The following is a 16,643-nucleotide window of genomic DNA, read 5'->3' on the forward strand; positions in this document are numbered from 1 at the left end:
TATCATAACTTTCTGTTAATTATAAGCCTCTAAGAAGCTCAAAACTTTTAGAAATACTGCATAATCCTCCTAACGGTGAAAGGCAATTATAATTCCCTTTTAACAGATGTGTAAATGCCCATAGAAGGTAAGCATTTTTTCCAAGATGCCATAAGTTAGGACAAACGGAGCTCAGAAACAAACTGTCGCTGTGATCCTATTTTCTGCCTATCCGGGGCTCTGGCCTGTGTATTGCCCTACCGTCCACGCAAGTTGATTTTCTATGCCTTGGGGTGACTTTAGGTTCTTCCAAGTGATTCTCACACAGGTTTCATTTAGCCTGAATCATGCTCCCAGAGTCCATCAACCATTTTAATTTGGCATCAACGGAACAGGTTCTATTTTTCCCCTTATTTCAGAGTAACAGCTGCCAAGTTCCAACTCTCATTTCCTGGATCCTCCTCCCATCCTGGAAAATAAACATGACTAGCATCGCTTTCTACATGATGAGTCGAGAGATCTTGAAGGGCTCTCTAACAACAACGACGACGACGACACAAAACTGATACAAACTAAGGGATTGTCATTTCCGTGATCTATGGTTTCTGTCTTGAGAGCCAGTGCTAACGATTTGCTTCTGTCTTTCAATTCCTTTTTTTTTTTTTTTTTTTTTTTTTTTTTGCAAAAGGAGCCTCACTCCTACATGGTCACTTCGTGGGCATCAGTTTTTATGACAGCCTAAATTCTCTGACCAATGATTTGGGAAACATTAGCAATATTTGAACTTTCATATTACAGCATGACCGCCTCAGAGTTCAGGTTTCTGCTATTATGCCTTTTCGTTAAAAGCAATCTTTCTTGCTATTATAAACGGCTGTCACTTAGAAAACCCTAAAAGAATTGCCTTGACAGATGCCGAGCACTCATTCCTAACAGATCAGCAGCTGACTCTCAATGAATTTAATCTGCAACACCCATAATCCTTAATGGCTGCCTGACAGCACACACACCATTCCAGAAACTTCCCTCAAAGATTGAAACTCTTGCCCCTCCTCCAGGACCAAGCAATTTAATTTGATAGGGAACCATAATCTATTAGAATACAGCCAAGTTAATGATCTAGAATTCTAGGCTATTGATTTTGGACAAGAAGCCGCTATTTACACATGCGGAGGAGAGATTTATGATGCATTCTTTGCTAGGGTTTTAATCCAAATGAACGTCCAGCAACAAAGGAGAAAAACTAGGTACTCCTCGCCCTATGCATAGTGACCCACATCGGCAACCTCACGGCCCTGGATGTACAGCCGGGAACATGACCGTCACTTCTGGCAGTCTGAGATGGAAACACATAGGGATCTGGAATCAGGAGACCTAGATTTGCAGGCTAGCTCTGATACTGACTGGTTACGGGATCTTGGGCTAAAAGATAATGAACCCTGCCTCACGAGGCAGTGATTCCATGAAATCACATAGGCATAAACATTTTTGCATAAATAAGCACCATATGGATGTACTGGAAATCTAGAAGTAACATAGCCATTGATATTTTTAAAGTACTCAGGGGCGCCTGGGTGGCTCAGTCGTGAAGCCTCTGACTTCTGCCCAGGTCATGACCTCACAGTTGGTGAGTTCGAGTCCCACATCGGGTGAGCGTGAGCCCCACTTCGTGTAAAAACATGAGCCCCAGGTGAGCCCTCCTTCTCACTCTCCCTTCTCTCCCCGCCACCACCCCCCACTCCGCCTCTTTACCCCTTGTGGGATATTCTCTCTCTCTCCCTCCCTCCCTCGCTCACTTGGGCCTTCTCTAAAAAAAAATAAAGTCCTTCAGCGTTCCAATCTGGTATTAACAGAAGACTCGGCATTGAATACAGTACCGAAAGGTACACAGGTTTTCTGTCTATAGATAGAACCCGCTGCAAGTAAACTATACGCTACTAATTCTGCAATATCATACTAAGCTCCACTACCTGACGAGTTGCAAGAGATCTTTTATTATTTTTTCCTTAATCTATCTACAGGGGGTATTAACAGATCATGTAGAAGTCTTACAAGTTTCGATTGGTTGATTTGTACCTTCCTCTTCACTTGGAAGAGGCAGAGATAAGATTGAAGAAAATCAAGGGTTAACAGGGATACAGGCTGCACATGACATTATTAAAAGTGACTGACTCTTTCCCCATTAAACAAATCTCTTTGCTATTAATTCCTTCCTCCATCATTTCCCTTGGCCAAGGCTTACTAAAACTCTCTGACCATATCAAGAAAGAATAAAATGTCTAAAGACACTAAGGTGCTTTGCACCATTTCTGCAATTTCAATTTCAAACTTCGGTGGAAGGAGCTGAACTATTTTGATGCCAGTTTCACTAAATGAAACGAACATTACACACGCACACATGCAAATATTCCCTCTTTTTCCAAACCAATGTAAGCACCTCTCTTTTGGAACAAAGATGGAATGTATCTACTTGTCCAAAAAGAATGCAGTCACGTTCCTGAAGTCACGCGGAAGATCAAAAACTTCTGGTATGTTTTTATCAGTTTATTAGCAATTGATAGTAACGTTGTCTCAATGGATTTAGAAACTCACTTAAAAGATCAACTGCTGAATTTAATTCTTGACTGACTCATTCATGATACAGCTCTCTTTTGAAACTCTCTTTCATTTAATCATTCGACAACTATTTTCCTCGTATCTATTATGTGTCCGGCTAGATGCTAGATGCCGGGGACGCAAAGACAAACAAGATAAGAGTTCTGAAAGCAGAAGCTGATTATAAAGGTACGTGGATCCTTTTCTGCCTTTATCTGGTTTTACCTCCCGACAGCTTTCTACCCAATGACGACCCCCTTCCTCCTGAAACCCTCTCTTCTCATTGCTTCCGCGATGGAACACTCTTCCGGTTCTCTTCCTGACTGCTCGTTCTCAACGTTCTCCGCCAGCTCTGCTTCGGTCAAATCTCTAAATGCTCGAGCATCCTCGCACTTGGCCTCGAGCCACATGCTCCTTCTCTATTTGCAATCTTTCCCTTGGATTGTCTCATTTACCCCAACAGCTTTAAATACCATCTGACAACTCCCCCAATTTTGTGTCTACAGCTCGTGCCTTTCTTCTCAGCTCCATACCGCCTACTGGACACCACCACCTGTCTCTTATAAATATGGCAAATTAACCTAAGTCTGAGACCGGCCTTAACCCTCCTCTGCAACTCCCACCCAACCAACGTCCCCATTAGAACAACCGGCACCACAGTTTCCTGTTTTTCGGGCCAAAACTAGGAGTCATCTTTGATTCTATGGTGTGTCTCATCCTCACGTCCAGCCCACGGGCAAGTCAAGTCAACTCTGCTTCCAGAGCGAGCCTCCAATCTTTCCACCTTCATCAGATCTTCGACCTCGTCCACGACAAAACTGCCTCCTAACTGATCTGCCTGCTTCTAAGCTTGCCCCACTGCAAACTATTTTCTTTGCAGAAGCCAAAAGTGCGCTTCTAAAAATACAAATTAGATCATACCTATTGCTTGTTCAATAGTTTTCCATTGCATAGAGATTAAAATCCAAACTCCATACAGCAAAGCACAACAGTGTGGCCCCTGCCTTCCCTCCAGTCCCCCCACAAACCGCTGTCCACACGGCCTTCCTATCACATAGGCCTTTGTTAAGTTGCATGGACAGTCCAGGCTCTTTCCTGCTTTAGGCGATGTCCTTGATGTGAGATGTCCTTACCAAGCTCATTCTCTCTTACGGATCTGAGCCTCCAGATAAAGTCTTCAGGGAGCACCTCCCTAATTACCTTCTTTTTAAAATTCTTTTACCATTTGTTTTCTATTATAGCACCTTTTTTTTTTCAACAAACTTCCATAATCCCAATTTAACTAATTAATTTGTCTGCTCTCAATCTCCACTACTAGAATGTAGTTTCTAAGAATACAAGTGCCATTGATACGTTGTTTCCCACTGTGGCACAAGCACCTATCGTAAGCCAGCACAGAGTAAATACTTGCCAAATAAATAAGTATATTGAATTATCTCCAAGATTCCTCCTCTCTCCATCAATCGGTGTTACCACATCACACGTTGCTAAGTGTGGTGAAGTCAGCACTTTGTCTTGATAAATATTCTTGAACACTGTACATTTTTAATCTGGGTTTTTAAATTATAAATCTAATGTCCTATAATTATCGTAAAGAAATATTGAATCTGATAAGATGAATTTCAAAAAAAAATCTTTAACTCTAAAGTAAATATGTAAAAATATTCATAAATCACAGCATCTAGGAAGCCCTTCATATATGTTGAACAAATGAATGAATTCCTTCATCTTCATTACTGACAATCCCCAATTTTCATACATATTTGTCCACCATTAGCTTCAGGTTTAGGCTCATCAAAGATATGCATTAATAAAATGGATACAATACAATTCCTTTAAGATTGTTTCTCTGTAAATGTCCAGACATCAACCTAAGAAGCTATATGTTGCTTTAAGACCTTTTTTCATTTTCTCTAAATGTACCCTGATATACTAGGCAAAACTGTCATCACCACTATATCTAGACACAGCTTTCTCAAAATTATTATAGACACAGGAAAAGCTAGAAAGGTGTTATGTTTATAATATTACTCTAAAATAAAAACAAAGTGACAAAAATATTCTTCGTCTCCCCAAAGTGTTTTGTTCACTTCCCAAATTCTAAAGTACATATCATCTCTTCTCCAGCACTAATAAAAACATTTGCAACACCTCCTGAAATGTAGTATATTTACAGCTACCAAAGTCCAACTGTGCTCTGACTCAGCAAAATGAGAACAATCGAATTCATGAAATGCTTTAATAAGGGGCAAAAATGCTTTAATAATGGGCCAAAAAATGGGCAAGGGGAAACGGAAATCAAGTCAGATTTCATTGCATTTATTTGCCCTGAATGGCTTTTCTCAATAGGCTTTTCGGACTCAACCTTAATGAAGATGTCACTTTGCAACACAGCTACAAAATGTGGCGTTACTGACTGGCACCAATTCAACCACAAAGATCAGGATAAAGCAAAACGCTACAACATTATTTTTGAGGAGATATAAATGATAGTTGTACGGGAAAAGCAGCACACTGTGAAGAAAGATACTTTTGTATTTATTACATATTAAGGTTAAGCGACTGTGTTGTGTGACAGACCCATTAAACACTCAGACCCTCAAAAGGCAAACCTAGAAGAGTGCTGCTGTCTTTCTTATCAGCCCAGAAAATAATTGGCTCAGAGAAGCTTCTAAGGTATGAAAAAAATTTCTCCCAATTTTATGGTTGAGAGAAAACTAGAGCTCAGATGCTAGTATCCTCAAAGGTGGTCAGAATTAGTCTAGAAAATCTTTGTGGAGGGGCGCCTGAGTGCTCAGTTAAGTGAGTCCTGATTTCTACTCACGTCACAGTCTCGTGGTTCATGAGATCGAGCCCCGCATTGGGCTCTGTGTTGACAGCATGGAGTCTGCTTGGGATTCTCTCTCTCCCTGCTTCTCTCTCTCTCTCTGTCTCTCTCCCTGTTTCTCTCCCTCTCTCTCAAAATAAATAAACATTAAAAAAAAAAAAAAGATGCTGCTTCCTCTTAAAAAAAGAAAAAAGAAAATCTTCATGGAAAGGAGGGAAACGTGTTGTGGGACAACATATATTAAATGGAGAAGTAATGTCATAGAAGCAATGTCATAGAGTCTAAAGCAAAGGATAGCCAGCCAAGATTGGGCCAATGCAGAAACAGGGTGTAGTGGAAAATTAAAATAAACAGTTATTGGGGCGCCTGAGTGACTCAGTCGGTTAAGCGTCTGACTTCGGCTCAGGTCACGATCTCATGGTTCGTGGGTTTGAGCCCCGCCTCTGGCTCTGTACTGACAGCTCAGAGCCTGGAGCCTGCTTCGGATTCTGTGTCTCCCTGTCTCTCTTCCTCTTCCCCCACTCACGCTCTATCTCTAGCTCTCAAAAATAAACATCGAAAATAATTCTTTTAATAAATAAATAGCTATTCACAACAACAGGGCAGAGTGAAATGGGGAAGCAAAAGAAGCAAGAAATACATGACCGTCAAGTGAAGGCCTAGTCTCAGAGATCAGAGACTTGAAGGGAAGAACAGGTTAAAACCTAAAAAGAAAGAAAAGCAAGATCCCAGTGCGCTCAAGGCCACAGAAGTCCCCCAACATCCTTCCTGCTTATTCTTCCAATATAACACACAGCTGGGCCCACCTTACCACATCCTGGCTGATACTAACGTTATCAACTTTTCCATTAAGGCCAAAGTCGACGTAGGATAGTCAATGATGGGCTGTCTGTATGCCAGGTGTATCCCTTGTGTAACTGACTTTTTAACGGCCGAAACTGAGAGACAGGGGCACAAGTATTAAGGGGCCCTAAGGACTGCCAAGGATCCAAGGCTGGAAGATGACCGTGCACACACCAAGGAACCTATGCGAATGACCGCTCAGTATAGATGGTAACTAAGCAGTGCCACGCCGTGGCCACAGCTGACCAGGACTTTTAGTGAAGGATGGAAAGATCCCTGGAGTTCCCAACATGCACGTTTCTACTACAGGTACAACACTGAACAGATGCCAGGTGATTATGGAGCCCCTTGGTTCTAATTCTTCAAAAAAGAGTTCCTCCGCCTGCCTTTACCAACTTGTTCTGTTGCCAGTTCCCATAGCAATAGGCTATAACACGAATTATTATTCCACTTACTCATTCACTCTGTTGCGAGCTGAGTATGGCTAAATACACTCGACTTTGGGGGCGCCTGGGTGGCTCAGTTGGTAAGCGTCCGACTTCAACTCAGGTCATGATCTTAGTGGTTCGTGACTTTGAGCCCCACGTCAGGCTCTGTGCTGACAGCTCGGAGCCTGGAGCCTGCTTCAGATTCTGTGTGTGTGTGTCTCTCTCTCTACCCCTCCCCTGCTCGCACTCTCTCCTGCTCACACACACACACACACACACACACACACACACACACTCTCTCTCTCTCTCTCTCAAAAAAAAAAAAAAAAATATGGGGCACCTGGGTGGCTCAGTTGGTTAAGTGTCCAACTTCAGCTCAGGTCATGATCTCAGAGTTCGTGAGTTCGAGCCCCGCGTCGGGCTCTGTGCTGACAGCTCAGAGCCTGGAGCCTGCTTCAGATTCTGTGTCTCCCTCTCTCTCTGCCCCTCCCCAGTCATGCTCTGTCTCTCTGTCTTAAAAATAAATAAAACATTTAAAAAAATATTTAAAAAAAATAAAAAAATAAACATTAAAAAAATGCACTCACTTTCTGATGGTTTTTGAAACTGATATTTTGTATCATTTTAAAATTTGTTGTATCTTTTTATAAATCCGATGATTACTCGCCAAGTAAAATAAAACAAAATAAAGTAAGACAGCTCCTGGGAGACAACTTTCAGAAGGCTTTAAACCCATCTTCAAAATCTTTTCATTGATCAACCAGCAGCCAGGGGCCCCATCAGTGACAGGAATACATTTAAAAGGCACCTCAAGAACACGGTGTACTCTTTCTCTTAGATTTTCTTTTTATTTGTTAGAAAAAAAGTCAAAGTTGAAACATCTTATACTCCACAATAAATATAGAGATAGAAACATCAGAGCTCAGAACGAGACACAGAGTTCTAAAAGTCATCCATCTATGGGGAGTAAATGAAATCATGAGAAGTAAGACTGGCAAACCGTGAGCGTTCCTAGGAAGTCAAAGTAAGGCAGAGAGAGAGAAAATGAGAAATGCTGAGGATGCATCAGCAAGATCTGGAAACATTGTTAATGAGCTGGGGAAAGAGAAGAGAGAAAAAGAATCATAAAGAAGACAGGAAGAAAGACAGGTGATCTGTAAATCCAAGGACAGAAACGAAGAGGGAAGTGTCAAAGCAGCACGCGGGCCAATGAGACAAACACCTAGAGAAGACAGCACGTAACCATAAGCATCTAAGGAAAAGGCGGACTGCACGGGGCTGGGGTGAAAGTTTGGCCGTAACAGAGAGAAAAGATAGACAATGACTTTGAAGAGCTGGAACACAGAAAAGGAGCGAGAAAGAGCATTATCACAGCCAACTAATCTCAGTGAAATACCGACCATCAATCAGGAGACAGCCTCTTGGGACGTACTAAAATTTGAGCTCTTCGAGTATGTCCATTTTCCCCCCACTTGGCACTAATGAAAAAAACATATGGGATTGGATCAAATTTCACATCGTAGGCTAACTAAATGATGTTGCATTATGAACTATGAAACGTCAGTTTGGCTCATCAACAGTGACCTAGTCATGATAAAAAAGACGAGCATGGGGGCGCCTGGGTGGCTCGGTCGGTTGAGCGTCCGACTTCAGCTCAGGTCACGATCTCGCGGTCCGTGAGTTCGGGCCCCGCGTCAGGCTCTGGGCTGATGGCTCGGAGCCTGGAGCCTGTTTCCGATTCTGTGTCTCCCTCTCTCTCTGCCCCTCCCCCGTTCATGCTCTGTCTCTCTCTGTCTCAAAAATAAATAAACGTTAAAAAAAAAAAAATTTAAAAAAAAAAAAAAGACGAGCATGTTAACCTAGATAAAAATATGTCAAACTGCAAGAAAGGGTCTAATTTTTGAATTTGAAAAACATCGTTCTCCTTACCCAATAGAACTGAAAAGCTGAAGCATCGTGGATTTTACCACCGCAGAAAGAGACCACAGCTGTATTTTCTAAGAACCACAACTGAGGTCCTCGCCTGCACGGACAAAGCTGCAGGCACACACAGACAGGAGATTTCTCCCACTGCGTTTCTGAAGCGAGTGTGCCTCACCCACTACAATCTCCAGCTGCCTCCCCGAGGCCAGCAGGCAGGTGCAATCCGCACGGGAGACACCCCCTGAGCCCCTTGCCCTGGTGGCCAAAAGGCTGGTGTTCCAGAGCTCCACAGGAATGTAACAAATAGATGCACAGCTCCCGGCAAGGCCACCACCTCCAGGGTGCTACTACGCAGACAACAGAAGGAAACACAACCCCAATCTTCCTGGCGGGGGGGGGGGGGGGGGGGGGGGGGGGAGGGAGGCCTATTTAGGTAGCCTGGAGCTTCAGCTTGAGGGACAGGCTTCAGGCCTCCCACACATCTAGAGGCTAAGGAAGGAAGGTCAGAGAACGTAAGCAGGCAGATACCACCCTCACGCACCTCTCTGGCCCTGCTACGGGTATGGTTGTGGCCCCACAGGACAGTACATACTTGCATACTTTAAATGCTGCTGCCTGAGGGTCTGGCTTCCCACCAGCCTGAAACTAGGCACTAAATAAGATTCCTCCCCTTGGATCACCCGACAGGTCTTGGCACATCCACATCAATGAGGGCGATTAGGTAGTTTAGACAGTCACGAGGGTTTGAGAGACAAGCAGGAGCTAGGGCAGGCTTGAACAAGAAGGATCACACCTACAGAAAGCAACTGCTTCAAGACTAAGAGAGGCAGGGGCGCCTGGGTGGCTCTGTCAGTTAAGCTTCCGACTCCAGCTCAGGTCTGGATCTCACAGCTCGTGAGTTCGAGCCCCGCGTCGGGCTCTGTGCCGACAGCTCCGAGCCTGGAGCCTGTTTCCGATTCTGTGTCTCCCTCTTTCTCTGCCCCTCCCCCACTCACGCTCTCTTCCCCTCAAGAATGAATAAACAAACAAACAAAAAGACTGAGAGGGGTAGTTGTTTCACCTAATACGTAGAAATAAACACAGGGAGAGTCAAGCAAAATGAGCAAATAAGAGAAATATGTTCCAAACTAAAAAACAAGACGAAACCTCAGAAAAAGACCTTCATGCTACAGAGATAAGTAATCTACCTGATAATCCAAAATGATGGTCATAAAGATACTCACTGGACTTGGGAGAAGAATGGATGAACACAAAGAGAACTTCAACAAAAAAACATGTGGAAGTATCAAACCGAAGTCACAGAGCTGGAGAATATGCTACCTAAACTGGAGAATACACCAGAGGGGGACAACAGCAGGCTGGGAAAGCAGAAAAGTGCATCAGTGAGCTGGAGGATGAAACAGTGGAACTCACCCAGACAGAGCTAAAGGAGCTCACCGCTACTAAACCAGCCTTACACGAAACATGAAAGGGACTTCATGCTGAGAAGAAAGGACACTGATTAGTAACGAGAAAACATACAAAGGTAAAAATCTCACTGGAAAAGGTACATATGTAAGAAAGTATATATATATATACGTATATATATACATATATACGTATATATATATATGTATATATAAGTATATACGTATATATGTATATATATGTATATATGTATATATATGTATATATGTATATATATATATATACATATATATATGTATATATACATGAAAGTGATAGTAGATCCATCACTAATATAACACTACTATAAAGGTTAAAAGGCAAAAGCAGCAAAATTAGCTAAAACTACAATAATTGGTTAAGGGGTACATAAAATAAAAAGATGTACAAAATGACATCTAAAGCATAAAATGTGGTGGAGAGAGTAAAATGTAGAGTTGGAGGACGTGTTCCGATTTTAGTTGCTATCAACTCAAAACACACTATTCTATACGTGGGAAGTTACATGTGAACTTTATGGTAAGCCACAAAACAAAAAAATAGTAAATACACAAAAGAAAAAGTGAGAAAGAAATCTAAACATAACACTAAAGGAAGTCATCAAACCACAAGGGAAGAAAGAGAAGAAAAAAGGAACAAAGAGGAACTACAAAAACAGTCAGAAAACGATTAACAAAATGGCAACAAGTACATACCTATCAATAGTTACTTTAAATGAAAATGGACTAGGGGCACCTGGGTGGCTCAGTCGGTTAGGCATCCGACTTCGGCTCAGGTCATGATCTCGCGGTGCATGAGTTCGAGCCCCGCGTCAGGCTCTGTGCTGACAGCTCGGAGCCTGGAGCCTGCTTCAGATTCTGTGTCTCCCTCTCTCTCTGACCCTCCCCTGTTCATGCTCTGTCTCTCTCTGTCTCAAAAATAAATAAACATTTAAAAAAAAAAATTTTTTTAATAAATAAATAAATAAATAAAAATGGACTAAATACTCCAATCAAAAAACAAAGTGGCTAAACGAACAATAAAACTAGATCCATCTATATTCTGCTTGTAGGAGACTCGCTTCAGAAGTAAGGACACATGGAGACTAAAAGTAAAGGCATAAAAAAATATATCCCATGCAAATGGGAATGAAAAGAAACCTGGTATAGCTATACTCCTATCAGACAAAATAAACTTTAAAACAAAGACTGTAATAAAAGACAAAGAAGGGCATTATATAATGATAAAAGGGTCAATCCACCAAGAAGATATAATATTTACAAATATACATGCACCTAATATAGAAGCACCAAAACATATAAAATATACAAAGTAAATATTAACAGGTAATATAGCAATAGTAGGAAATTTTAACACTGTACTTACATCAAAGGTTGGATCATCCAGACAGAAAGTCTATAAGGAAACTATGGCTTTGAATGACACATTAGACCAGATGGACTCAACAGATATATAAAGAAGATTCATCCAAAAGCAGAAGAATACACATTCTTCTCAAGTGCACATGGGATATTCTGCAGGATAGCTACACATTAGGACACATAACAAATCTCAATAAATTCAAGAAGACTGAAATCAGATCAAGCATCTTTTCCAATCACAATGGTATGAACCTAGAAATTATAAGAAGAAAACTTGAAAACTTGGAAAAACTACAAATATGTGAAGATTAAACAACATGTTATGAAACAACTACTGGGCCACAGAAGAAATCAAAGGGGAGATCAAAAAATAACTAGAGACAAATGCAAAAGAAATAGGATGTACCAAAATTGATAGGATACAGCAAAAGTGGTTCTCAGGGGGAAATTCATAGCAACACGGGCTTACCTCAAGAAACAAAAGAAATCGTAAACAATTTACTTTTATACCTAAAATATACCTTAAAAAAGAAGAAAAAATAAAGCCCAGAGTTAGTAAAAGGGAGAAAATAAATAAATAAATAAATAAATAAATAAATATCTGAACAGAAATAGATTAGAAACTAAAAAAACAATGGAAAAGGTCAATGAAGCTAAGAACCGGTTCTTTGAAAAGATTAACAAAATTAAGGAACCTTTAGCTGCACTCACCAAGGGAAAAAGAGGGTTCAAATACCATCAGAAATGAAAAAGATGTTACAACTAATACCACAGAAATATAAAGGATCATAAGAGACCTGTGAACAATTATATGCGAGCAAATTGAACAGCCTTGACTAGATAAATTCCTAGAAATTTACAATTTCCCAAGACTCACTCATGAAGAAATAGAAAATCTGAATAGACTGATTGCTAATAAGGAGATTGAATCAGTAATCAACCCTAAAACAAAGGTCCAGGGCCAGATGGCTTCACTAGCGAATTCCACCACACATTCAGATTTAATACCTATCCTTTTCAAACTCTTCCAAAAACCTGATGAGGAGGGAAAGCTTCCAAACTCATTTTATGAGGTCAGCATACCAAAATCAGATAAGGACACCACACACACACACACACACACACACACACACACACAAATTATAAACCAACATCCCTGATACTGCATACGTCAAAAATTCTCAACAAAATACTAGCAAACTGAATTTAACGATACATGAATAGGATCATACACCATAATCAAGTGGGCTTTTTCCAGCAATGCAAGGATGGTTCAACATCTGCAAATCAATCAACATGATATGCCGCGTTAAGAAAGTTAAATATCATTTGATCATCTCAGTAGATATGGAAAAAGCACTTGACAAAATTCAACACTGAATTACGATAAAAACTCTCAACAAAGTGGGTATAGAAGGAACATACGTAAGGCCATATATGACAAACCCACAACTAACATCACACTCAACCATGAAAAGCTGAAAGCTTTTCCTCTAAGGTTAAGAAAAGACAAGGATACCCACTATCCTCAGCCTTACTCACCATGGCGTTGGAAGTCCTAGCGACAAGTTAGACAAGAAAAGAAATAATAGGCATGCAAATTGTAAAGGAGGAAGTAAAAGTGTCATTATTTGTAGATGACATGATACTATATGTAGAAAAATTTACAGGCTCCACCAAAAAACTGTTAGAATAAATGAATTCAGTAAAATTGCAGGTTTCAAAATGAATATACGAAAATCAGTTGTATTTCTATACACTAATCGTGAACTATCAGAAAGAGAAATCAAGAAAATGTTCCCATTTACAATCACATGAAAAAGAATAAAATACCTAGGAATAAACTTAACCTAGGAGGTGAAAGACTGAAAGACTTATACTGAAAACTGTAAGAAACTGAGGCAGAAATAAATAGAAATATAATCCATGCTCATGGATTGAAAGAAGTCATATTTTTTAACTTTTTAAAAATATTTATGTATTTATTTTGAGAGAGACTGAGACAGTGTGAGCAGGGGAGGGGCAGAGAGAAAGGGAGAATCCAAAGCAGGAATACGAGGCTTTAACTCATGAAACTGTGAGATCATGACAAGAGCCAGACGCTTAATTAACAGAGCCACCCAGGTGCCCCTGAATATTGAACAGAGCCACCCAGGTGCGGTAATATTGTTAAAATGTTCATACTGCCCAAAGCAATCTACAGATTCAAGGCAATCTGTACCCAAATTCCAATGACATTTTTCATAGAACTAGAACAAAGAATCCTAAAACCTGTATGGAACCGTAAAGACTCCAAATAGCCAAAACAATCTTGAGAAAGAATAACAAAGCTGGAGATATCACAGTCCCTGATTTCAAACTATACCACAAAGCTATACTGTCTAAACAATACGGCATTGGCATGGAAACAGACACACTGGTCACTGGAACAGAATAGAGAGTCCATAAATAAACCCATGCTTATATGGACAATTAAGTTATGACAAAGGAGGCAAGAATATGCAACATTTAAGGAACCATCTCTTTAATAAATGTCGGGAAAAACAGACAGCTACAGGCAAAAGAATAAAACCAGGCCACTATGTTATACCATATATAAAAATCAACTCAAAATGGATTAAAGACTTGAATGTGAAGCCAAAAACCATAAAATCCCTAGAAGAAAATCTAGACAGCAAGTTCCTTGACATTAGTCCTATGATTGTTTTTAAAGATCTGACTCCAAAGGCAAGAAAAAGGCAAGCAAACATAAATGGGATTACATCAAACTAAAAATCTTCTGCGCAGGGAAGGAAACACACACATCAACACAATGAGGGGCGCCTGGGTGGCTTGGTCGGTTAAGCGTCCGACTTCGGCTCAGGTCACGATCTCACAGTCCGTGAGTTCGAGCCCCGCTGAGCTGTCAGCACAGAGCCCGGAGCCTGTTTCAGATTCTGTGTCTCCCTCTCTCTCTGCCCCTCCCCTGTTCATGCTCTGTCTCTCTCTGTCTCAAAAATAAATAAACGTTTAAAAAAAAATTTATAAAAAAAAAAAAAACACAATGAAAAGGCAGCCTACTGAATGGGAGAAGATATTTGCAAATTATGTATCTGATAAGGGGTTAATATCCAAAATATATTTTACAAACTCATATGACCCAATAATAAACACAAAACAAAACACAGTCCAAAGAATCCAATTTAAAAATGGGCAGAAAATCTAGATAGACATTTTTCCAGAGACATACAGATGGGTAACAGGCACATGAAAAAGATGCTCAATATCACCAATCATGAAGGAAATGCAAACCAAAACCACAATCAGGTATCACCTCACACCTGTCAGAATGGCTAGAATGAAAAAGACAAGAAATACCAAGTTGGTGGTGAGGATGGGGAGAAAATGGAATCCTTGTGCCCTGTTGGTGGAAACGTAAACAAGGGCAGCCACTCTGGAACACAGTATGGAGGATCTCTGAAAAATTAAAAATCCAGCTACCATATGATCCAGCAATTCCTCTCCTGAGTATCTATCTGAACAAAAATGAAAACACTGATTTGAAAAGATACATGCACCCCTATGTTCACTGTAGCATCATTTAGAACAGCTAAGATACGGCAACAACCTACGTGCCTATCCACAGATGAATGAATAAAGAAGATGTGTGTGTGTGTGTGTGTGTGTGTGTGTGTGTGTGTGTGTATTTGCACACATACAATGGAATACTACTCAGCCATAAAAAAGAATGAAATGGTACCATTCGTGACAACGCGACGGATCTTAAGGGAATTATGCTAAGTGAAATAAGACAAATATCACGTGACTTCACTTATATTGAAATCTAAAAAAAATAAACAAAACAAAACCCAGACTCATAGATACAAAGATAGGTGGCTGCCAGAGGGGAAAGGTGTTGGGGATGGGAGTGAAATGGGTGAAGGGGATTAAGTACAAACTTTCATTTATAAAGTAAGTAAGTCCCGGGGATGTAATGGGCAGCATGGGGAATATAGTCGATAACCCTGTGTTAACTCTGTAAGGTGACAGATGGTGACAAGACTCATTGCAGTGACCATTTTTGCAATGTATAGAAATGTCAAATCACTATGTTGTACACCTGAAACTAATATTAGTTAGTAGTTAATTATTAATAATTAGTTAATGGCTAATCTAATAACTAAATAATGCAATTTTTGCCAATTGTACCTCAATTTTAAAAAAAACTACGACTGAGACATTCCGCCAGGGAGCTCTCAAGGCCTCAGAAGTACCACACGGCTGCGCTGTGACTCCTAACAGACATCAGCCATAGGGTTCTCCTGTGTATCTACAGGGCCTCAGTCTAGGAAGACTGAAATATCAAATATGTTTAATATCCATAATTTCATGATGACACTTAAAAGAACGAACTGGTCACCTTTGGAAGATGCTAAGAATCAATTGTTCTGAAAATAGATAATAAATAAAGGGAAAGACTCGTGCATTTATCTTCCCTTTCCTTTACAAACAGCTCCTTAATAATTGATGAGGCAAAATTCCTCTTTCTAGAAGCACTTCAATTAATAAACAGAGAATGATAGAATTATTATATTATTTTGCACACCCCTAATGAAATAACTGATGTAGGTCAGAAGAGTTGGCAAATAAGTTTGGCTAGCAGGCCAAATGGAATCTGGTAAATACAGTTTTACAGGAACACAGCCACGTCCATCATTTACATATTGCCTACAGTCGCTGTCACACCAGAATGACAGTGACCATATGGTCTGCAAAGCTGAAAACACTCACTATTCAGCCCTTACGGAAAAAGTTTGCTAACCCCTGATAATCTTGACGATAATGATCAATGGTTGCTAACACCACTCGGCAAAAAGCAGATGAGAAAGCTTATAATGACAACACCTGTGCTCACTGGTGAAGCTTTAAGTCACAAAGGCGGGGGACAAGGTATTATGTGCCCGGGAGGCCATGCATTAGAAAGTACATATACCCCACCTCTGAAGTCTTCTTGCCAAAAAATTAAAACTCTGATCAAACCTCTGGTTCTAATTAGCAGTTTACAGGAAAGACGGCAGATAGAAAAACAAATTAAACTACGCCATGGGGATACAATCAGTAAAAATCCACACTGTGGGAAATCCTACAGACAGAGGATCTGGCCTCTTCAATACATAAAATGCAAGGAAAAGGGAAAGGTGAATCTATAGATGAAAAAGTCCTAAGAGATTTGAACCCACAACCATATGGTCAATTAATCTT

General features: G+C 40.4%; 1 protein-coding gene and 1 pseudogene across 1 annotated transcript in view; one reads left to right on the forward strand and one right to left on the reverse strand.

Annotated features, from left to right (window-relative positions):
• The window catches only part of RNF182 (ring finger protein 182), a 63,651-nt gene that overhangs the window by 13,786 nt on the left and 33,222 nt on the right, over positions 1-16,643 (reverse strand). The window lies entirely within an intron of this gene.
• Positions 3,682-6,602, forward strand: LOC145715478 (rRNA-processing protein FCF1 homolog pseudogene; annotated as a pseudogene).

Source organism: Panthera onca, chromosome B2 (genome assembly GCF_046562875.1).
Source record: "Panthera onca isolate mPanOnc1 chromosome B2, mPanOnc1 haplotype 2, whole genome shotgun sequence".
Classification (NCBI taxonomy): Eukaryota; Metazoa; Chordata; class Mammalia; order Carnivora; family Felidae; genus Panthera; species Panthera onca.